General features: G+C 49.2%; 1 protein-coding gene across 1 annotated transcript in view; it reads left to right on the top strand.

Moving 5' to 3' along the window:
- Positions 1 to 1,085: 1,085 nt before the first annotated feature.
- Positions 1,086 to 23,088, top strand: part of Eya2 (EYA transcriptional coactivator and phosphatase 2) — a 154,634-nt gene continuing 132,631 nt past the window's right edge. The window contains exon 1 of the mRNA XM_005362877.3: positions 1,086 to 1,285. The gene's annotated coding sequence lies outside the window, so the exon portion shown is untranslated. The remainder of the gene's footprint in view (positions 1,286 to 23,088) is intronic.

Below are 23,088 nucleotides of genomic sequence, written 5' to 3'. Positions count from 1 at the left end.
GGTGGGCGGCAAGGTGTGCATGTGAGTGCAGTGCCTACAGAGGCCAGAAGGGGGCATCTGAGCCTCTGGAATTCTGCTCAGGAATGCGTGGTCTTTGGAACAAGTTGGAGTCATGAGAGTCAGTGGTTCTTTACTAACCACGGCTAGAGAGATGCCCAAAGAAGCTGATTTTGTAAATGGAACAGATCCTCCACCACTGAAGTCCAGTTGGAGCCCATTTCCAGTTTCCCGTCAGGGCCTCTGACGAGAGGCCCAAAGCCTAGCTTGGTAGAGACACCTACAGCCCCAGCACCTGAGTACGCAGTAAGAGTAGTCATCTGAAGCCAGCTGAGCTCCATAGAGACGTGCTGGACAGGGAGGTGGCTCAGTCATTAAAGTGCCATACACGCATGAGGTTCTGAGTTCGAATCCCCATTACTTATATAAAATAATAGGCACGGCAGTGGGTGCCTATAACGCAGTGCCTGGGAGGCAGGAGGTAGGAGTATCCCGGGGGCTTTCTGGTCAGCCACTCTGGCTGAATTGACAAAAAGAGACCCTGACTTAGGGATTAAAAGAAGCTAAAAAAAAAAAAAAAGGTAGAGAGCAATTGACAAAGATATTAAGGTTGACCTCTGCCCTAACACACACACACTTTTCTGAAATTGAGGTGACACCTCCTCAGAGACGTCTGCCAGGATTGCTCTGGTGCCCTACCCCCCCACACAGCCCCCCTCTTTTTCCCTCCTCCTTAGTATTTACAACTTTCTCCAACTGCCTTCTTTTTCCTGGATTCTTTGTTCATGATCCCTCTCTCGGTGTGAATGGAAAGTTCTAAGACCACAGAAAACGAGTTGGTCTTGTTCTAGTGGAGTGGCTGACCCGGCACGACAGTGGACTGGATGGATGGAGAGATGATAGGTGGGTGGATGATGGATGGATGAATGCACGCACGCGGTCCCTTTCTGCGTTGCTGCCTCTCTGGGGCCGCGCCTGGCCGCGGTGAGGACTCTGCGGGGCCCGGAGGCGGCGTGGGCGTCGCCGCGGGGAGGAGGCCGGCGCGTCCCTCCTCCGGGAGCGCAGCGGCGGCAGCGAGAGCAGTGCGCACTGCAGGGCCGAGTCCCCGCCCGGAGCCAGCGCCGCGCCTCGCGGCCCCCACGCACGGCGCTGCCCGGCGGGGGAGCAGGAGACCCGCAGCCGGGACAGGGGCCGGTCCCCCGCACACGCGGCCGCTGCAGCTCCTAGACACTCGCTCCGCGTGCCGTCACCCGGCCTGGCCCGCTCGGGACGCCTCTGCATTGCGCGGGTGAGTACCGCGCTCGCTCGGGGACGAAGGGCGGGAGCGCTGTTCCCGGGGACCCCTCCGACAAGAGTGGAGTAGAGACCCGGCCGCCGCAGGCAGATTCCCTTTCGGAATCTCTCTGAGTCTCTGGGCCTCAGTTTCCCCTCATGTTCCAGGTGAGTGGGGTGCGGGGCGCAGTGACTGAAGTTGGCAACTCCCGCGCGCGGTACAAGTGCAGGACGCGGCCGTGTCTCTGCGTTTGGTTAGATGCCTGGCCTCGGAGGAGGCTCGTCGTGAATGTCGGATCCCACCCAAAAGGAACCCAGGGACAAGCTGATGCCCGAGGGCCGGGGTGATGGGATGGCTGAGGAGCGAGGCAAACCGCTCGAACTGGGGGCCGGTGGCCCAGCCTCCTCCACGCCGATTGCAGATTTTCTTTTGAAAAGTCTTCATGATCCTGCAGTGGTCCAGCTCAGGACGCTGAAGTTGGAGCTGAAACTTAACACAACTTTCCATCAGAACACTTAGACTGGATTTCGTAGTAAGGGGAGAGCGTGCAGTCTGGAGTTATTTTAGCCAGGCAGCTGTGGACTGGCCCTAGCTGCTTCAACGCTTTTCAAATAGCTCTCAAGCTCAAGGAGTATTAGGGAAGCGTGACTGGGAGAAGTATCCCACCGCTAAAGCTTCAACGCGCTTGGCTCAGCAGTTAAACGCGAGCCTTTCTTGCAAGGTTCATAGTGTCCCAAAGCCTATCCCGGGCTCACACTTGACAGCCCTCACTCATTGCCTACCAAAAGCAAGGCGGGCGGATCTACTACCGGCTGTCCTTTCTCTCTCTTCCCTCCACCACACAACCTTTAATAACTTTAAAAAAACAACATGAGTATACAAGTTACCCGCTCCAAGGAAATTATAACTGGGGACAATGGTTTGGAGCCGAGTCTATTAATTCCATAGGCCCTTGATGCTCTGGTGAAATTCCTATTACCAGAGTATAGGTTAACAAACACATCAACCCTCGGCGGTGAGTTAGACCCTAACGCACAGACTTTTCAAAATAATCCTTCTCAAGGAGTCACTCCGCAGTTTTACTCAAGAAATGCTATTTCCCTCCAACATAGGCCCCCTCAAGCCTAGTATTTCCTTGTCTTTAGACATCTTCAGACTGGAGGAAATTAATGAGATATTTACGTAAGAAATGATAATGTTTTGAATCTTGTTTGTGATGAAGCATAATATTGAGTGTGTGTTTGAAACTTGGGATTTTGCAGCTGTAGATAAATCAATTTGGATCTGAGAGAAACTGAGGTTTGTGTGTGTGTGTGTGTGTGTGTGTGTGTGTGTGAAGTCGTTTTTAGATCCCAACGCCCTTTGTATCTTAATTCACAACTTGAAAAACTGTTTTATCTTAAAATAATTGGTTATTTCTCCCCGGGTCTTAAAAAGCTTGCATAGCGCTGCGCCTGTGTGTATAAAAATAAGGCACAAACACATAAGTTGGTTTTTTCTAGTATCAGATAGGTAAACAATGTGAAGTAAAAATGAAAAGATTTGTGCTCCGATATATATATATATGATGTCCTAAGTTCCAGCATCTTTCCACAACTTTTATGTTGGGTTAGACACCCCGTAAAGAGATGTGATTTGTGGACTTTTTACAGGATTACCGTTTGGAACGGGGGAACCACTCATAGCACACTGCTTTCAAAACGCCCTGCTGCCTTAAGTCGATCGTAAGAGATTTCGAGTCTTGATCCGGACGGATAAACTGATAAAATGCACGGCAGTGGGGAGAGCAGAAAAGCCGGCAGTAAAACGGGGCTGTGATGTGGCTGGGCACTTTCAGGATTGGGCTGAATACGTTGTAGAGACGCTAACAGTTTTCAAAACTGTATACACGGTCCAGACATGTCCACTTAAGATGTCTTTGGTTCCCCCAAGACAAGATGACTCCATCCCTGACAAAGAAGAAACGTTTCCTTATTTTTCAGCACGTGCCCAAAGATAACTCGTGCAGGGTGCAGGAGACCAGAACTTAACGGCCATCCGACTGTCACCAGCTCAAGCCAAGCTCAGGGCGAGAACTCTTTCTCTGCCCCCCGCGCCCCACCCTCCACCCCCCACACAATGTGTGCTGACTGTCCTCAGCTGCGGTGGCCCTTTCGAAACTCATTAAGCCAGCCATAAACTTCTCATGTAGTAAAAGCCTAGGCTATCGCTGAGCGGGAGTGGGGTTCCGGGCGATCACAGCAGATGTGTTTCTAGCTGTAGAGACAGCCGATGGCTGTCAGAAAAAGAAGGGAGGGGAAGGTCTTGCTCAGTTGGGCCAGCTGCTGAAGCCCCTGCAGCTAAGAGGATAGATGGGGGCTGGAACTGGAGCCGGTTCTGGTCCTTGCTGGGCAGGCCTCCTGCCCGTGAAGGATGCTTAGGGCCCAGGGCAAAGCCTAACTCCCAGAAAATATCCACAGACTTGAGGGGTGTGTGTGTGTGTGTGTGTGTGTGTGTGTGTGTGTGTGTGTGTGTGTATACATACAAAGACTAGGAAAAAGAACTTGCTTCCTGTCACATGGCCAGAGATATTTACCTGCCTCTCACCTGGGCACCAGATACAAAGGAAGACTGTGGGGCCTGACAGAAATTCCTTAAGGGAGAGAATTGTCTGCCCAGAGGCTTCTGAACAGGAAGAATTGCTTAGTTCTGTGGCCCTTCTGATCTTGAGGTTTCAGGCAGCGTGGCTGAGAGTCACTCCCAGATGCCACACTTTCTGCCGGCCACCAAGACTGGGTTCTGCTGTGGGCAGGAAACATTTGTCTTGCTATTTGTTCTGAACAAGGAGTTGAAGGCGTTTGCCCAGAAGGAATCCTTTACAGAGGCTTAACCCAGGAGTAGAGAAAACATGGCCTGTTGACAGAAAACTAACTCTCTCTCTCTCTCTCTCTCTCTCTCTCTCTCTCTCTCTCTTTCCTCGCTCAGTCCCAACACTCTTCCTGATTCCAGAATCACAGTTTGTGTGAGCAGCTCCCTTCCCCCTCAGCATCTGAGGTTATGCAAGAGTCCCAAACACACCACACACCACACACACACACACACACACACACACACACACACACACACAGGAACTTCTGGTAGGAAAACCATTAGTGGAGAATTTGCTACTTGATTGTCTTAACTGGTCTAGTGGTGTTTGCCTTCTAATCCAGGGAGGGGACACCTTCCACCGGGGACTAATACTTGTAATTCAGGGTAGGAAAGTACCTGCCTGGCGCACCTAGAGCTGACAGGAGCTACACAGTTTTACATGCGTGTTCTCCGTTTGCTTCTCACTGGCTTTCACGGCAGTGAACGCTGATGCTGTTTTTCTCCACTTATAGACTACACTTAAGATTCACTTATGGAAACACACATTGTTAAAAAACGAAAAAAATGAAACAAAACAAAAAACAAGAAAAACAAATACAGCTGCTACCACACATCCAGGACTTGAACGCAGAGGCCATCCATCAACTCATCTCATTAGTCCTTAGACTAGTTCTTTACGCCAGTCCTTAGGGTGTTATTATTAATAGCCCAGCCTTGTTAAAGGGGAAACTGAGTCACAAAGCAGATGACTCACGTAGGCCACAGATGAAGTGCAGATGAAACCCAAGTCTTCAATTCCCAGTGGGTGGGTGCCTCACCCATGTCCTTCGAAAACCCTGCTCTCCCTCCCCTTGGAGGGTGACAAGCAGTTTGGATGACTCTGAACATGCACAGAACAAATTATCTGTTATTTTAAATAGAAGAGAAGTCATATTCCGTATTTAGAAGGCAGGAATAGAAACCTTGGGAGTCGTATTTAGCAGTTTGGGTCTGGTTCTCTCAAAGAAAATGGCTGTTTATTTACGAGGGTTAATTTGATTTGTCCCTTTTATATTAACACTGAGCAGTTCTGTTCCTAAAACAAGTCAATAAACTTACCGGCAGAGGGAAGGCCCTAAGCCTTACGGTAGGCACAGCTCAGGTCCGCTTTACCAGAAGAAGCTGCATTGTATTACTGCGAGTGGGAGCTGGCCTGGGGTTCAATTATAAACATTTGGAGGACAAAGTAATTTGGAACAGGTGGTCTCGAGAGTCGGGTGACAGAAGCGGTTCGTCTTGGCCACTTAGGCTGTCGAGGAATGCCACCAGTGGCCTGAACGTGGGGACACGGGCTTGTGGTTCATAGGCCTGAGAGGTGCATTCTTCAACGCAGGGTTGCAGCACACCGACCGTCCTGCTGAAAGCAGGGGCCTCGGCCTCGCAGCCACTCTCTTCTGGCAATTACAGGTCTTCCAGCAGAGATTTTCCAGCTCCTGGTGTTTTGATATGTGAATTCGTAGTCTTGAATCTATGCAGAAATTTAAGACAGAAATGCCAGTGCAAAATAATGCCAATTTAAACATCTTTTAAAATGTGTGAAGAATTTAACAGAGGTTAAGAACTATTTTGTCATTTGCCGTCTATATTAGTATCGTGCCTGTATCATAAAGTGTGTCGTTGGCTTCCAACTTTCCCCTTCTGTCTGAATATCTAGGAAAATTAACTTTTCAAGTCTGTGTATTCACAGACATAACTGAAATGAACATATCTGCTTACGTTCACTCACTCGGGAAGCAGCCAGCTCTTGGGGATTTTATAATTGAAGGAAAAATGATAAAAATCGACATGCCCCTCCCCTCCCCCCAAAGAATGAGGAACCGGACGGTCCAACGCCTACTCCTGCATGTGTGGCAACACACTTTTCCTTGCGTCCTCTGAAGGCGGGGCTCAGTCTCTTTTCTCTTTATCTCCTAAGTATTGTTTTTCAGAACTGAAATTTACCATGTATTAACCAGTAGGCATTTTAATTTGGTAAAGAAAAGTCACGGCATAAGCAAGTGGGTCTGTTTCGGCCATTATTGTTCCTGCAACGTGAATACTTTGGGTTTCGTGGTACGACATGAGTGTGCCAAGAAAAAAAAAAACACAGCAGGAAACTATGCGAAAACATACACACTTCTGTTTAAGAAATGGGAAAAACACAGGCAGGTTCTGCATGGTAATTGCTTTAACGTGAGTTTTAAATGGCATTGTTTGACTTAGGTCGACGAAGTCCCTTCTTAGCTAATTCTCACATAGGCAGTCACCAATCTTGCACCTTGAAGAGGCTCTGAAAGACAGACTTCTTCGTTCAGGTGCAAACGCTCCTCATTTTGGAGCGGTACAGGCCTTTAAATTTTTAAAAAGGTTACTTAGATATCGATTTTATTTTCTTGACCCAAAATGAGAAAACACGGGGAATTCTCAATAGCTTTTTACAGGCTGCTATTATGAGAAGGGAAGCCAAACCAACGTGTATTAGATCATGGGCTTGAAGTACATAAATAAACGCACTGAAGGTCACCAAAACAGGACAAAACCACCAGCACTCGTTCCTGGGGCCAAGTCCGAATTCCTGCCTGTTAGACGTGTTTGGTTGAATTGGACACAGAAGAGGGGGCGTTCTGCTCCTAACTTGATCTGGTCCTCCGAGGGCTCGCAAAGACATCTTGTGGTAAACGGAGACAGAGGCTGGAATGGCGGGTTTCTCCAGAACTTTCTCTTTCACCTTCCTAGAGAAAAACTGGGTTCAGGGTCCATCTGTCACTACTGATACCTCCTCCTGATGTTCAGGTCTGTGGGAGTCAGAGGTTAAGAACGCCCTGTGGTCTCCTGGTCAATTTCTTTGCCTCTTATTCCCCATCTCACGATCACTTTGTGGTTGAAATATTAATAGTTTTTCACGGTCCTTTGGTTTTTGTTTCATTTCTTTACTTTCTTTGTTTCTGTGATTTTTTTTTTTAAATGTGGGTGCATAGCGTGAAGCCAAGCCTTTCGCTCTCATTAACCACCGGCTCCCTGAAGCACACACACAGTGTGTCTGCACGTCCCTGATCTTAGTACCAACCCAGTTGCTGGTGGGCATTCCACAATGGAGTTAACCCTCTTCTGAGAGAAAGAAAAGGTGTCAACCCATAGAGGTTGTTTGCCTTTGTGGGTGTGTATTATTTGCACAAATGTCCACTTTTGTTTTGGAATGTTCTAGCACATCTCTCTCCGGCAAAGGCCTGTGTTCCCTGCTTAGTTGGGAAGGGGGGAGGCAGGATCGTGTACTTCTCTGCCACAGGGGGGCTAAGAAGGACAGCTCTGCTAGGACAGACGGCTCTACAAGTGGTGGCTTGTGCCTGTGTTGTCAGCAGAGTTTTGGCCCCATCCAGCCGTGACAAAGAGTGAAGCCTGGGAGATTATGCACCTCCGGTCTGTGAGGATCCTGAGCTCTGTGTGCCCTCCTCTTGCTGAAGAGACCGAACCCCACCCCCCAGAAGCTAATGGCTGGGGTGTAGAGGGAAGGGGGAGGGATGACGGGAGTGTGGGGGTGATGTCTTCATCTCACAGATGTCTGAAACGCGTGGAATGTCTCCACGCTGCTCAGGCACCGCAAGAAAGACAAACTGGTACCGGGATGTCGATGCAGACTCAGGGAGGGTGTCTAGTGGTTTGATCCAGGGTGGGGTGTTTTCTGACCTCTGGGACTCTCGGGGTAACTTTTAAGAACTTGTTTTGGAAAGTTTGTCAGCCTTTTTATATTTTTATTTCGGTGAATTAATTTTTGGTGTCTTTGTTTTTGAAAAAAAAAATGCTGCCCGTGCAAGGGTTGTTGGCAACAAGCAATGCCCCCGTTTATTGAGAATGTGCTGTGTGCCAGCCGCTACACTTAGGAAATACTTCGCTTTGTCTCTGGATGGAGTAGGCTGTTATTATCTCCATTTTACAGATGTGGAAATGGAATGTTGGGGCCGCGGGGTGGAGGGGGTAAAGTCACGTGGTCAGGATCCTATAGCCTGTGTCAGAGCCAGGATTGCATCCAATTCTGATCCCAAGCCCCTAGAATAGGCAGCTTCCACATCGGCCCTTGGGATGCAGACTTTAAAGTCAGACCTGTTTGTATTGCCTTATGGGTATTCACAGAGGGCCAGAATAGGGGAAAAAGGAGGATGCCTGCCTCGAATCTGCCCTTGTGGAAGCCTAGGCGTGTTTGGAGCTATGGGCTGTTGTGACGGGTCTGCAACTCTCCAGCTGGCCGTCCCCAACTCTGCAGTCTGTCTCAGTCCCAGTATAATAACATCAGTGTTACTATAGGGACTGTGCAGCCCAAGGAGCCTGAAACACTGGCTGTGGCCCTTTAGAGCAAAATACATTGACCCCTGACCCCTGACCCCTGACCCCTGGTAGTATGACAAGATAAACTTCCATTGACAAGAAAGAGTGTGCATTGAACATTTGATAAGCCATTCCAAAGACATGCTGTGTTTCCCGGTGCCTTCATTCTTAGCCATTCTTCATTGAAACACCTGTGTCTGTGATCAGAGAGACCCACAAGAACAGGACTCCAGTGTCCTTGAACTGTCTCCCTGCCTTAGCCCTGTTGATCCTTGAGTAGACAGAGGGTGTTGCCGTGACTTCCAGCCCTTTCCAGAGCTTTCTATAGCTCCCACGGCAGGATGAGGGTGCAAGCAACTTTGAACCCCCAAGAAGCCCAGCTCAGCACCAACTTCTGTGTCCCAAGATGCATCTGGTACCCTGACAGTTGCTCTCTGCTTCTTTGGAAAATGGTGCAGGGTACAAAGAATCAGCTTTTCCCAACTGGAAGCCTTGCTGGGAACCCTGGGCTGCTAGGGTGGAAGCTGTCACTTGGCATTTGTCCATCTGTCTGTACGTCTCTGTGCCTCAGTGTCCCCATCTGCACAGCAAGGATTATAGCGCGCCTTTCTGCGGAGAATAATAAGAAAGTGTTTGTAGCAGCAGTGGGCAGCGCATGAGTGATGACCAAGACAAGTCCTGCTATGATCACTCTTTCCAAGCGGCCTGAGGCTAATGGTGTAGCTCTTTGTGCTTCAGTTTCTCAGTTTGTAAAACCGGGCATGGTAATGATAATAAGGATTTTGCCGTTGGCTGCGGTGAAAATTTAAAGACGCCACCTGTGAGAGTTTTGGCTTTGTGGTCCCGCTTGTCTGAGTTTAACAACCAGCTGTAAAGATGACAGACAATTGCGCACCAGGCCAGTGCGGTGCCTGGAAACTGCAGGTCCATGTGGAGAAAGCGTGGGCTGTGGCTGAGCGCCCCAGACTCAGACGGAGCTGGTGTGAATCTTGGCCACTCACGGTGCCCTAGGTGTCCTCGTACTGCCACCTCCGGGCGCAGCTGCTGTTCCTGGAAAGACCGCGCACGTGGAATGAGGTGGCATGCATTCACGGGGCGTTTGGCACATAGTAAGCACTCAATAAATGGTAGCTTGTATTATTATCGCCCCCACTGCTCGCTGTACCCCCATCCCCAAGTAAGCATGGATCATGGATAAAGCTTAATTTGAAAATAAAAGAACACATTTTTAAACTGCCAAATAGACTTAAAATAATATTCATTAAACAAAATTAAAATATTCTATTAAAGCCAGACTTTGGGCTCAAACCAAATTTTTATAACCCAAGCTTAAAGGCCAGGGAGTCCCCCAGCCACAATGGGGACATTGTGATTGAACCTGAGACTTCAACACAGCTATTGAATGTCTTTGAAATGCATGTTTTCCCATTTAAATGAAAGGGAAGTCACAGGAAGGAAAAAAAAAATTCAAGGTTCTTGCTCAGTTAGCAAACCTTAAGGAGCTAAAAAAGAAAAACAAAAGATTTTCTCCTAATGCCAAAGACTCCTGGTGAGTCCCTGGGGCTCACTGGCTAGCTAGTGCCACAGCCCTGACCCTCTGAGGTGCCACCTTGGAATGACCCAGATCTGATCTGAACTAACGTAATCTCAGCCATATTCTCTTGATAGGGAGTTCTTACGTTGTTGACAGACACGACCTGGGTCCAAAGCCTAGCTTTGCCTCAGTTTCCACATAAACAGCATGGATAACCTGCAGGTTGGGGGTGGGGACTGTGATAAGGATGACTTAGGGTGGTTGCTTTCAGTTTTTTGCTTTCCTTAGAGTGTGAGCTATCCCCAGACTTTGGGAAGTTAGTTATGCGGGTAGTAAGAGGTTGAAATCATCACAGTGTTCAGAAAGGGATGAGGGGTGAGGATAGTAGATTTAAAACCACACCCAGATTTTAGGTGCCACGCACTTTCATAAGGCTTTTAATCCTTTTCCAGAGGACCTGGGTTCAGTTCCCAACACCCAGGAGGCTCACAAATGCCTGCTTCTCTATCTCCTTCGGGGTGGGGCGGGGGGTCTGCTGCCCTCTTCTGTCCTCCATAGGTACTGCATGCACAGGACACTTATATTTACAAGCAAAAGTTCTTACACAGTTAAAACAAGAGCAAAACCCCCAATCCCCAAACCCTTGTGTTACAGGTGTGTCTGTGTGACAGACTGAGACTGATATCAGGGTCTCTATGATAAACCAGCGGGGCCTCTGTGGCCCTTACCCTCTCCTTTCACTGAGAACCTGTCATTTTTTTTCTTTTAAAAGTTTTTCTTTTCTTTTTGAGATTTTAATGTATTTTTACCACTTCCCTCTTCCCTTTCCTCTCTCCATATACTCTTCTGTATACTCCTTCTTGCTGTTTCTAATTTATGGCCTCTTTTTTTTCATTAATTTGTTAAGTGTATGTGTTCCTAAACATATAAATGCAACCTGCTCAAGCTGTATAATGTCCCTTGTGTGTATGTTTTCAGGGCTGGCCATTGGGTATTGCACAGCCAGTTGGTGCGCTCTTCCCTGGGAAAGACTTCTCTCTCCTTCAGCCTTCCTTGGTAGATGACAGTTATTTGTCCAGGGCTGAGGTCTTGAGAACTTCCCCCATCCACATCATGTGAGAATTAGTATATATGTATATATATATATATATGTGTGTGTGTGTATGTGTGTGTGTATACACACATGTATGCATGTATGTGTGTGTTATGAATAGATAGATAGATAGATAGATAGATAGATAGATAGATAGATATAGCAGGTAAAGAGAGGAGCCTAAGTGGGCTATGAGAATCTCCAGGCAGAACTCTGAGAACATGTGCCCACCAGGAGGGACCTCCTCCTCAAACTAGGCAGGCCCAGTGCTATGTCTTGAAATGGGGCCCTATTGGGGCAGCAACTGACTCCTCCCCCTATCACCTACTTGCTGTGTGACTTTGGGCAGATCCCAGGAATCCTCGGAACCTTGGTACATTTGCCAGCTCATGAGAGAGATAACTTCTGTGTCAGATATGTTATAAGGACTTCAATTAAATAATGTCACAGGAGGATTGAGGAGGTGGCTTAGTCGGCAAAATGCTCATCTTGCAAGCATGAGGACCCAAGTTTGACTCCAGAACCCACACAAAGCATGGTAATGCCCATTTATAATCCCAGAGCTTTAGAGGGGCTCCCTGACCAGAGAGAGCCTACCTTACTTGGTGAGAGCCAGGCCAACGAGAGACTCTGTCCCCAAAATGAGGTAGATAGCTTCTGACCCACAAGCCCGAGTTTGGCCTCTGGCCTTTCCACACACATGCACAGTGAAGTCACACATGCACCTGCACATGCACCTGCATGCACACACGGGCACAAACACACACACACACACACACACACCCTAAGCCTGTTTTACAATTTAAAATCTGAATCTGGGAATAGATCTGTCCCCAGAAGAATTCAACAAAAGAGGGTCAAAGTTTAAGTTACTTGTTCTGGATATACCCCACTGCTTCTCAGGTAACTACAGTCTCTGGATTGGAGACATTTTGGAAGAATCTATGAGTCTTCTTTTTGAGGGAGGTGTGCACCCTCCCATAGTAGCTTAAACAGTCAGGGACATTTCTCTCTTTAGACTTTAGAAACCATAGAAAAAAATTAAGGTGAACGGGCTCCAAAGTTTTTATGGCTTATCATAAGACAGTTTAGAATGGTTTAAAACCCAAGCCCATAAACTAATTAACAGCAAAACTGGGTGTGTGCGTGTAGCTGAATCCTGGAGGGAAGTTGTGACGCATGTGTCTGAGATCCCTTTATTTAAAACAAAAATTTTTATTGTGTTTTTTTGTTTTTTGGTTTTTCAAGACAAGGTTTCTCTGTAGCTTTGGAGCCTGTCCTGGAACTCCCTTTGTAGACCAGGCTGGTCTCGAACTCACAGAGATCTGCCTGCCTCTGCCTCCCGAGTGCTGGGATTAAAGGCGTGCACCACCACCGCCCGGCCAAAACAAAAATTTTTAGATGGGTATGGTGGCTTGTGCCTGCAATCCCAGTCACTCAGAGGCTGAGGCAGGAGGATTGCCATGAGTTCCAGGCTATCCTGGGTTCAGATTGGGGCTCTGTCTCAACAGAACCAAAAAAGAAAAAAAGGACAGGAAGGGAGGAGGGAAGCGAGGAAGGAAATACTTTAAGCCAGGCATGGTGGAATATGGAATACTTGGGAGGCAGAGGCAGGAAGCGTCAATTCTGAGGCTAGCCTAGGCTCTATAGCAAGACTCTGTCTCAAAAACTGAAATAAAATACAACACCAAAATATTTTATTCCTAAACTCTTCTCAAGTAACAAGACTCTTGTACAGCGAGACCTGGTGCTCTGCGCTCTGTCTTCAGGGGCAGAAAATGAGAGGAGTGAGGTTTCCGGGGCTGTCGGTCATGGCTGTCCAGATCTACCTTCAAAGACCGGTCTTGGCTGATCAGGCAGCTGCATGGTACATGTGTGCGGCCCAGCTTGGGCACATACAGAGCTGATCGCAGTCGTCTGGGCATTCAGTCCCGAATAGTGGCAGACAAACCTCTCTTCCTCAGAACAACTGCCCCTCTTATAGATGAGCAAAGGACAGCGAGCGTATATAAGCCACTCAAGTTTACAAGAGAAGGGATCAAGCCAGGCTTTTCTGTGGGGGCTGGATCTAGAGGTATTGTCTCCTGATTGCTACACTGTCCAGCCTCTAGCACCCCAGAAAGAATCCAGCTCCCTCCCATTCCCCTTCACTTAACTGTGTCATGGATTAACTAAACACAGGCGAGCAAAGGAGATAAAGGCTCCTTAGTTGCAGCTTTGGAGTTTACAAAAATTAAATTCCATTTGTGTATGGGGGAGAGGCGCCCTGCAGAAGTCTGAGGACAGTCTGTGGGAGCTGGTTCTTACCCTTCGCCGTATGCATTTTAGGGGTTGGACTCGGGTTCATCTTTTACCCATTCTTACCTATTGATCCACATCTGTGCTCCCTCCTGGCCTCGAGCGCAGCGCACTGTGGGTGAGGATGAGCGAGCTGGGGTCAGACGCTCTCTAGCTCAGCCATGCATTGGGGTAATCTAGAGGAACGCAGCATCGGGTGGTTTAGTTGCTGCGCGAATGCTGTGTGCTTCTACACAAATCTATGCTGTACAGTTGCTGCATTCGATCCAGATGCTGACAGTCTACATGATGGCCAAGACTGCTCTGGTGTGCGCAGCACCGCCCATTACTGTATAGAGGCAGGGCATGGTCCGACGACGCTGTGAAGTAGTAGAAGCCGATCCTCGGGCGTTGACAGGTGGTTTACTGTCTTGGTCGAGTCTGACATGCTGTGAGTAACTGGGTGCGCTGTGTTTATTCTGAGGGCGCCATGGGATAGTTTATGGCAGTGCCAGCCATCTAAACATGACTGCATGCGCTGCGATGATTCAAGGCCCGTGACATCACCCTGCAAAGTGAATCTTTCAGCTCCATTGCCATCTTACTGGACCGCTGCTGCGTATGTGGTCCATCATGGAAGGACGCATTGCTGTGACTGACCGACTGGCCTCACAGCCCTGGGCTCATGGAACCCCTCCCAGCCTCAGCTCCCTTCTCAATGAAGGGATGGGAATGGAGGTCACAGATGCGACTTGCGCCAGGAGGCACCTGACCCACACAAGTTGTTTAAAGCTGTTTATTCCTTGCTTAGGACACAGGATTCAGCCACTGGAATCCTAGCTTTCTGTTGGACGTAAGTGTTCCTGGGCTCACTGGGGGTAAAGAGAAGGAAAGGGCCGGGGGCACAGGTATGACCTGTAAAGGACCTCCGATTTTAGGACTGCCTGGAGGACGATTCCCAAGACACTTGCTTCTAGCTCTTGTTACCCTGACTGAGAGGTTCCCGGGGTCTTCTACGGGAGCCTGAGAGTCGTAGCCCCTGAGGATTAGAGCTGCAATAGGAAAGGGAGGCCAGTGAGGGCTTAGCCCTCCTGTGCAGCCAGAGTGAAGACCTCAGCCCTGTCTCCAAGGACCCTGGGTTTGTGGGTCAAAGCTGGAGAACAGAAAGACCCTGGAGCCACCAGCTCGCAGCAGTTGCTGGCACTTGCTGAGGATTTTTTGTTTTGATTTCTTGTCCTTTGCTTTCTCGAAAGTGTTTTCCTCCAGCAGTTTCGCCTTGTTTCTAATGAACAGGCGATCAGCTGCTTCTTCCCTCCCTCCTTTCCCCAGCCCCCAGCCTATCCCTACTGAATAGAAATTGCACTCGTCCACACATTCCAAATCATTGAGTACCTACTGTGTACCAGGCTCTTCTCCAGAGGAAGATACCGTCAAGAGTGAAAAAGCCCAGGGACTGGAGGTGGCTCAGCCAGTAAAATACTCAGCGTGGAAGTGTAAGGATCTGAGTGTGAATCCCTAGCATTTAGGTAAAAAGCTAAGTGGAAGCTTACGTATCTGTAATCTCAGCTCTGGGAGGCAGAGACGGGATCCCAGAGGTCGCTGGCATAGCCAGTCTAGCCAATCAGTGAGCCAGCTCCAAGACAGTGAGCGACCCTACCTTAAAAGAAAAAAAGTGGAGGCAATGGTGGCACACACCTTTAATCCCAGCACTCGGGAGGCAGAGGCAGGCGGGTCTCCATGAATTTGAGGTCAGCCTGGTCTACACAGAGAGAGAGAGTTCTGGGACAGGCTCCAAAGCTACACAGAGAAACCCTGTTGAGAGAGAGAAAGGGAAAGTAGAAAGAGAGAGTAGAGAAACGCTTGAGGAAGACACTGGTTGTCAATCTGGTCTCCATGTGCACACATGTACCCACACAGGGATACATACGTGCACGCGCACACACACACACACACACACACACACACACACGCACGTGCACAAGCTACCCCTCACGGAGTATACCCATTAGTCCAGGATCAGGCTCCAGCTACCAGGTATCTTGGTTTTCCAAAAGCTACAGCAATCTTGATTTTTGTGAGAAAGTACCTGAGTTTCAAATCTGAGTGAGGAACCCCTTTGGGCTCCTCGCACATCTTGGGCATCTCATTTCGGCCAACAGACCCTAAGCCTCTCCCTTCCCCATGACTTTTTTCTTTTGACTAAATCCTGACCAGAAGAGATGCCAAGAGTCGCTGAATGTTGTTTCCAGGAAAAAGCAGGACTCAGGCCTCCCGGGGTCTGGCCGAGAGTCTTCCAAGGAGCAGTCTCTCCCCAGTTTTATGTGTTTCTCAGGAGTTTCCCTGATCACGGCTCATCATTGAGAACAGTGTGCTGGTCCAAGTCTATCCCCTGGGTTTTTATTCGATTCAAGAGGAGGATGGTTATGTCATCTGGGTTGATGTGAGTCGTAAGATGTCTGCAGGTCTCATAAGTGGTCATCAGTCACTGATTAGAGCAACAAGGAACTTGTGCTGCTCGGTGTGGGGACAGGACCCGCGAGGATTCCACACAAGAAGGAAGGTTGAGGAATCGGGTGGGAGTGGGTGGCGTGGTCAGGGATATGCTGGAGCTTTTAAAGATGTCTTGATGCCCAGGCTGGCAGTTAAATCATTATCTTTCTTCCTCCCTCCAAAAGTCGCATTGAGCAAAACCCTAACCCATAGGACCCTTAGCTATTGAGATTGTTCTGACGTAAGTTGTAGTAGGAGGACATGGGCCTGCTTTTCATCCCAGCCACCTGGCTCCCAGCCGCCCGGCTAGCTTAACCCTCAAAATAACAACACAGAAATTGTATTAATTAAATTACTGCCTGGCCCATTAGCTCTAGCCTTTTATGGGCTAACTCTCACATCTTGATTAACCCATTTCTATTAATCTGTAGCACCTCTTGACTGTGGCGCATGTTAGACCTGCATGAGTCTAACCAGAGTCCATCTCGGGCAGGAGAATCATGGTGTCTGCCACACTTCCCTTATTTCCCAGCATTCTGTTCTGTCTTCTCCGCCCACTTGAGGGCTTCCCTATCAAAAAGCCAAGGCAGTCTCTTTATTCAACCAATGAAAGCAACACATCCTACACCATAAGTGATGGATAGCTTTTGAATTGGCCCACATGGAACGACCTGGGAAATGAGACATCCTGAAGGATCCGGCTTCAGGTGCGGCTGGTTCAGTAACTCATATGTAGGTCATATGTGATTTCTTAGTCACTTTCAGCACTAGGGAAGGAATGGAGAAAGGTGTGAATTCAGTGGCAGTTGCTAGAGGAGATGGGTACACAAGCTCCCCATGGCCCCCAGACTGTATCACTGTACACTTGTAGACATGCCTGCCTCACCCTTCTCCTGATTACTACGCTATTTATGAAATGTGCCCTTTATCCAAACACAGGGTGGGACTTCTGTATTTTCTTCTTACTGTTCAAATGTTCCTGTTAGGTGAAAAACTGTAAGATGTGCTGCTCCTGGGCTCTTCGTCTGTCCTTTTACCTGTACCCGAAAGTCTGATACTGGGTCATCTTTTCTCGTGGTGCTTGGTATGAAATTGAGACTTAATACTTAAAGGGCTCTAGCAGAGCACAGCAGATGTCTGGGCCTTCCGAGGGAAAGTGGGAAGTGGGCAGGGGAGATGCTCGGTGGGTAAGTACAGCTGCACAGGGGTGAGGACCTGAGCTCGGATCCCCAGCACCCATGTGAAACTGAACACGGAGGTGTGGGTCTGTACCCCAGTGCTCCTATGACAAGATGGGAGATGAAAACAGGAGCGCCCCTGGAAGCTTGCGGCAGCTGGATCACACAGTGGTGAACAAGGAGGAAAGCAAGGACCAACCCTCTAGGTGGCTCTCTGATTTTCACACACATGCTATGGCATGTGCGTGTTTGCAATTACATACGTGAACACACAGAGACACTGCCTTAGTTAGGGTTTCCATTGCTGTGAAGGGACACCATGACCACAGCAACTCTTATGAAGGAAAACATTCAATTGGGGCTGGCTTATAGTTTCAGAGATTTAGTCCATTATCATTATGGTGGCCATGGCAGCGTGCAGACAGACATGGTACTGGAGAAAGAACTGAGAGTTCTAGTTCCTGATCCACAGGCACTAGAAGGAGACTGTCACACTGGGTATAGCTTGAGCATATATGAAATCTCAGAGCCAGCGTCCACAGTGACACACTTCCTACATCAAGGCCACACCTACTCTACCTCCTGATAGTACCATTTCCTGTGGGCCAAGCACTCAAACACAAGAGTCTGTTAGGGCCAATCCTATTCAGACCACCACAGTCACAAATACAAATAAAAACAGAATGGGAAATGACTCAGTATGGCCAGGTCCAGCACCAAAGGGAGATGCAGGACAGACTTCCATCCCTCCATCTCTGGTCTTCCTTCCTTCCTTCTTTCCTTCCTTCCTTCCTTTCTTTCTTCTATCCTTCCTCCCTTCCTCCCTTCCCCACCTCCACTCCCAGACTTCTTCCCTGGCTAGAAGTACTGCAGAATTATCTGATGTAGCCCTCAGAGTTTGGCTTTCCTTGGTCTTCAGGGCACTTGGAAAGGAGAATGGGGCCATCGTTTGGAAATCTGTCTATCTAACACCAAAACTGCTGCTTTCTAGCTTCTGTTAAGAAAGAAATCATAAGATATGTCAACGTTGCGCCCACATTTCCATACAACCTCAGTGGGCCAGGGCCGGGAAACGACTGCTCCGTTTAGATGTCTAAATGAGCTCACCACAGTCTCCACCTGGCCCAGCTGTCTCTCCGATACCGAGGCTCAGGCTTTGTTCTCCACTGACGTAGCGATGGTGGTGACTCTCCCAACACAGACTCATGATGGAAGGAAAATCTCCCTTACATCCCAGTCCCTGCCAAAACCATGAAAGGCATGGAGGCCACGTTCTCGCCAGTGTGCAAAAACGAGAGACCACATCTGCCTTGGGAGATGTTGAGGTCTCTCAAGGTGGGCCTTGTTGATGCTTAGGGTGGGGGTGTGTTTGTTGTGGAGGTTCATCTTGTTTGTTTTTAGTATGTATGTGTGTATGAGTGTATGCATGGGTGTGGCTATGTGTGCACATGTTTATGGAGACCTGAAGTCAACCTTGGGTGTTGTTCCTTAGGTGCTGTCCCCCCTCCTTTTTTGGAGTCGCACAGAGATCTGCCCGACTCTTCTATCCCAGTTCTGAGATTATAAAAAACACACTGCCACGCCCAGCTTTGGTTTTGCTGTCACCGTGTCTGTGAGTGTGTGGCCTGAGTTCAGGCATTGTACATGCCATTATGTACATGGAGGTCAGGAGGCAGCTGGATGATGTCACTTCTTTTCTCCACCTTTTTCTGGGTTCCAAGAATCAAACCGCGGTTCTCAGGCTTGTGTGACAAGCGCCTTAGTAACTTATCCCCATTTCTTGCCCTGTTTATTAAAGCATGTGGACTGTGATGCCCCGAGACCCACAGCCCCCGTGCCACTGGCACCTAACACAGATGGGTCCAGGTAGCCTATGTGAAGACAGCTGTCCTTGCTGTGACCTTGCTGGCAGTGGCAGTTTTGAGCTGGCTGGCCACCTTAACCATACGTGTGTGTTCTAGCCATCAAGGCTGTTTTCAACTCCTAGAATGTTCTAGAAGGACAGAAAAGGATCCTTAAAACCCTTCTTAACATTTAGCTTTGCCCCTTTCAAAATCTGGGCTCTGCAACGAGGTTGCAGGATGGGGTGCAGGCAGCGCTGAAGCTTGAGAGGATGGGCGGAGGGACCAAGTGGCCTCTGAGCATGTCCAGCTCGGGCCCACAAGCTGCAGCCTACAGTGAATGTTCCCCGAGACTGTCTCAAAATGTTGCCCCCTATGTCCGCCCTGCTGAAAATCAAGTCTGTTAATGGAAACCGGCTGGGCAGGGTGGGTGCAGATAAAGGGAAAGGGTCTCTACACTTACATTAAGGAAAGTGGCCGCCGCCATGGAACGCCGGGAACCGGCTTTCTGAAAATCCAGGGCTCTGATCGGACATTATGCCTTTTCTGGTGTGAATCTTCTCATTCTGATTGACGCCTAGTGACAAAAGGCTTAACTGCCCCCCATACAGAACAGGCCGCTTGGCAAAGAGAGGTTCCTTCAGTGCTGAGGCGGAAGGGTGCATACAAGACTCGGAGTGGGTTGTAACTGGTGCATTCTGGAATAGCCAGGAACTTGCTAGAGCAGGCAGAGCCAGGATGTCAGGAAGACAAAGACATTCCAGGCCCCGTCTGATTCTTGGCTTATGCTCTGGGCAAGGTGGGAGCCACCGTGGGGCTCTGAGCAGGGCAGGGACAGTGAGATCTTGCTACCATGGGAAGAGAACGAGGGGACAGTGAGTGGACCAGGAGATCGCAGAGGCTTCACAAAGTGTGACTCGGTGGGCCGGTCACCAGAAAAAGGAAGAGGTACCTTGGAGAGTGTGATTCTAAACCAACTGCCAGGATGTCCAGATGTCCAGCCATCTTCATTCTCACAGTCTAGACTTGTCCAGCCACCTCCTACTCATGGGTCAGACTTGTCCAGCCACCTCCTACCCATGGGCCAGACTTGTCCAGCCACCTCCTACCCATGGGCCAGACTTGTCCAACCACCTCCATCCTCAGGCCCAGACATTTTGTTGGCACTTCAGGGAATATGACAGTCATCTAAAAGGTTAAACAGCATGACCAAAATGACTGATGGTGTGGTCCTGTCAGCACCGTGGCCACATTACCGTCCCAGCATCCTCCTTGGCTTGGTGAGCTCTCCCAGGCTTTTCCAACTCTCTCTTTTGAGGAACTGAGGCTAGAGAGACTCTACAAAGGACCCCATGGTGTTGCTGAGACTTACATCCCCTTGCCGTAGAGAGCTGCGATAGGGTCCACACACATGGGGTTCAGCTAGGCAGATCCCTCTAAGCCTTCATGAAGAGCATACTCCTATAGACATGCAGCATACAGTGGGAAAATGATCGGCAGTGTGGATAGCTTCCATTTTACTCAGGCACTGATGGAAATCCAGACCCACCACCTAATGGCCTTATCTGCCTGAGCCTCAGTTTCCCCACCTGTGGAGTGGGGCCATCAGCTTAAATGAGGTCACAGGCACATAGTGTTTTACTAGCCCCATAGTCCTGCTGAGCAAAGGAGACTATTACAGCCCGTGTTGTTCAAGGTGGGGGCTAAGACAAAGGCTTGGGTTGTAGCCAAAGGTTGACCGATGTTTATGGGAGGGGTGGGACAAGGGGCTTGGTGCATCTCATGCTGGAGTTCTGGGACTCGGCCTCGTCAGTTCTCTGTCCCGCATCCTGGAGGAGGGAGGCCCTGTCTGGGTGTGTGTCCCTGCCCAGGACGCCTGCCTTGGCCCTCGCAGCACCTCGGGTCCCAGAAGAGCCTCAGCAGCCCGGCTGCAGCCTTGCCTTGCTCTGGGGACGGCAGAACAGCATGTACTCACACAGCGAGCATATCCCCAGATGTGGCCTTCCCAGCTGCCACGTTTTCCCTCATGAAATTCCTGACTTGGTGTGTTGTGTTTTTCTAAAAGCACACCCACTGCCTCCAAAAACCTCAGCCGGGGAAGGGGAAACATTTCTGGTTCAACTGCCGGTTTTTGAACCGGTGTCAGATTATGCCCCACTTTGTGGCCCGGATACACCATTCTCTCTACCGACAGCCTTTCTGAGAGCCGTGGTGGAAGAGTGCGCTTCTCGCCTAGGCCGGCTCCCCCAAACAGCTGTGGAAACTGAGGCTGAGGGAGCCCATGAACTCCCCCGCCTCTGCCACATGCAGATCTGACTCTTTCCTCTTTGATCCCCGGGTCATGGGGACAGGCTGAGGCCACCTTTGCCCCCACAAATGTGCTTTCTTTGGCCTGAGGGTGTTTTGATTCGAGTGAGTTGCCAGCATTTAAAACTCAGGAGATTCCATATAAAAACCAAGGTTTCTGGCTTCTCCTGGACCCTTGGGAGATCTGGCAAATGAGGCCTACATTCCTGCATGGTGACAATTGGGGACTCAGTCCCTGCCTTTCCCTGGAACACACCCTGTTCATCTCAGGAGCTCCAGGTAGGCGTCAGGTCAGAATTCTCTGTAGTGGCTCTCCCAGGGGCCAGAATTTTTTCTTGTCTGTGGTATTGTCTGTCAGGATCTCACACATGCTAGACAAGTCCTCTGCCACTGAGCTGTGTCCCCAACCTCATTTTTTGTTTTATTTTGAGACAGGATCCTCGTGCCTTAGCTTCTCTGGTACCTGGGATTACAGGCCTGCCTTGAACGTGTATGTTAGCAAGGGATAGCAGACAACCAAAACCACCATTGTCTAAGAGCTAACAGGAGAACTTTCTTTCTTCATGGTGGTGCGCGTGTGTGTGATCAATGCTCAGGCAGTGTGTCGGTGTCTGGAGAAGCCCCCCAGTGCTCTCCATCCCTCCGAAAGGCTGCTGGCCCTCCTCTGCCAGCGTGATGCTTGCCCTTGTCCATGCCGGTCCCACAGTTTCCACATACTTTTTTTTTTTTTTTGGTTTTTCGAGTCCACATATTTTTTGTAAGGCTGAACTGAACGTATTTGACCTAAATCTGCCCCGCTTGTCTGAGACCTGAGATGCTATTAAACCAAATTAAGGCGCTTGGAAAAGTTTAAATAATCTTTAATTACTCAAGAGAAAGCCTATGTGATTGTTAGGGGGGCGGTGTGGGCCTATGTGGGCATGTGAGTGTGAAGAAGTATACTGTGAGTGAGTGTGTGTGTGTGTGCGTGTGCGTGTGTGTGTGCGTGCGTGTGTGCGTGCATGTGTGTGTGTGCGTGTGTGTGTGTGTGTCAGAGGGGATGACGGAACTTGTGGGCGTGTGTGAGCTGTGTGCTACAAGTGACCACGTGTGAGTGAGAAGTGACTGGGCTCATGGAGGAGAGCTTAGCTGTTTGTGTCAGTGTTGGCTGTGGGAGCCCGTAGAAGGGTTTAATGATTTTTAACATTTTTTTAAAAACGTGTTTGTTTATTTTGTGTACATGTATAAGTGTGTGTGGAGCAGTGGTTGCCATGGTGCCGGTGTGGAAGCCAGAGGACAACATGTGGGAGTCAGTTCTCCCCTTCTACCTTTGTCGGGCCTGGTAGCAGACACTGTGAAGTACTGAGCCATGTTGTTGGTCCAATGGCTTCTTTTTTCTTTAAGGTGCTGGGGATGGACCCCAGGACCTCACCCATGCTAGGCAAGTGCTCTAGCCCTTTTTTACGTTGTATTTTGAAACAGGATCTCAGTAAGTTGCCTTGAACTTGCTTTGTTATCCAGGAAGGCTTTGAACTCAGGTCCTCCTGCCTCAGCTTCTGTAGCACAGGGATGACCAATCTGTGCCACTGGCTCAGCTGGTGAGACTTCTTGCAAGCACGTCTAGCCGATCGTCCATGGACTGCTTGTGCCCCAAGATAGCTCAGCACAACCTGCCATATTTACTTAAAACATTATGAGACAGTGTTTGTGGATCCCGAGTGTGAGCTTTGTAGACGTCAATCCTGTGCTACAGTGTTTGAATGGGTTAGACTCTGACGTGATTTCCTTAATCCGAGTGCAGGAGAGGTGGAGACAGGAGGATCCCTGGAGTTTCCTGGGCAGCCAGTATAGTTGAATCAGCAAATGTCCACTTCAGTAAGAAACCCTGTGGTGGTTCCAATGAGAACAGCCCGCATAGACTCATGTATTTG

This window comes from Microtus ochrogaster, linkage group LG8 (genome assembly GCF_000317375.1).
Source record: "Microtus ochrogaster isolate Prairie Vole_2 linkage group LG8, MicOch1.0, whole genome shotgun sequence".
Taxonomy (NCBI): Eukaryota; Metazoa; Chordata; class Mammalia; order Rodentia; family Cricetidae; genus Microtus; species Microtus ochrogaster.
Note: the sequence above shows the minus strand (reverse complement) of the source record. Positions and strands in the feature narration are given on the sequence as shown.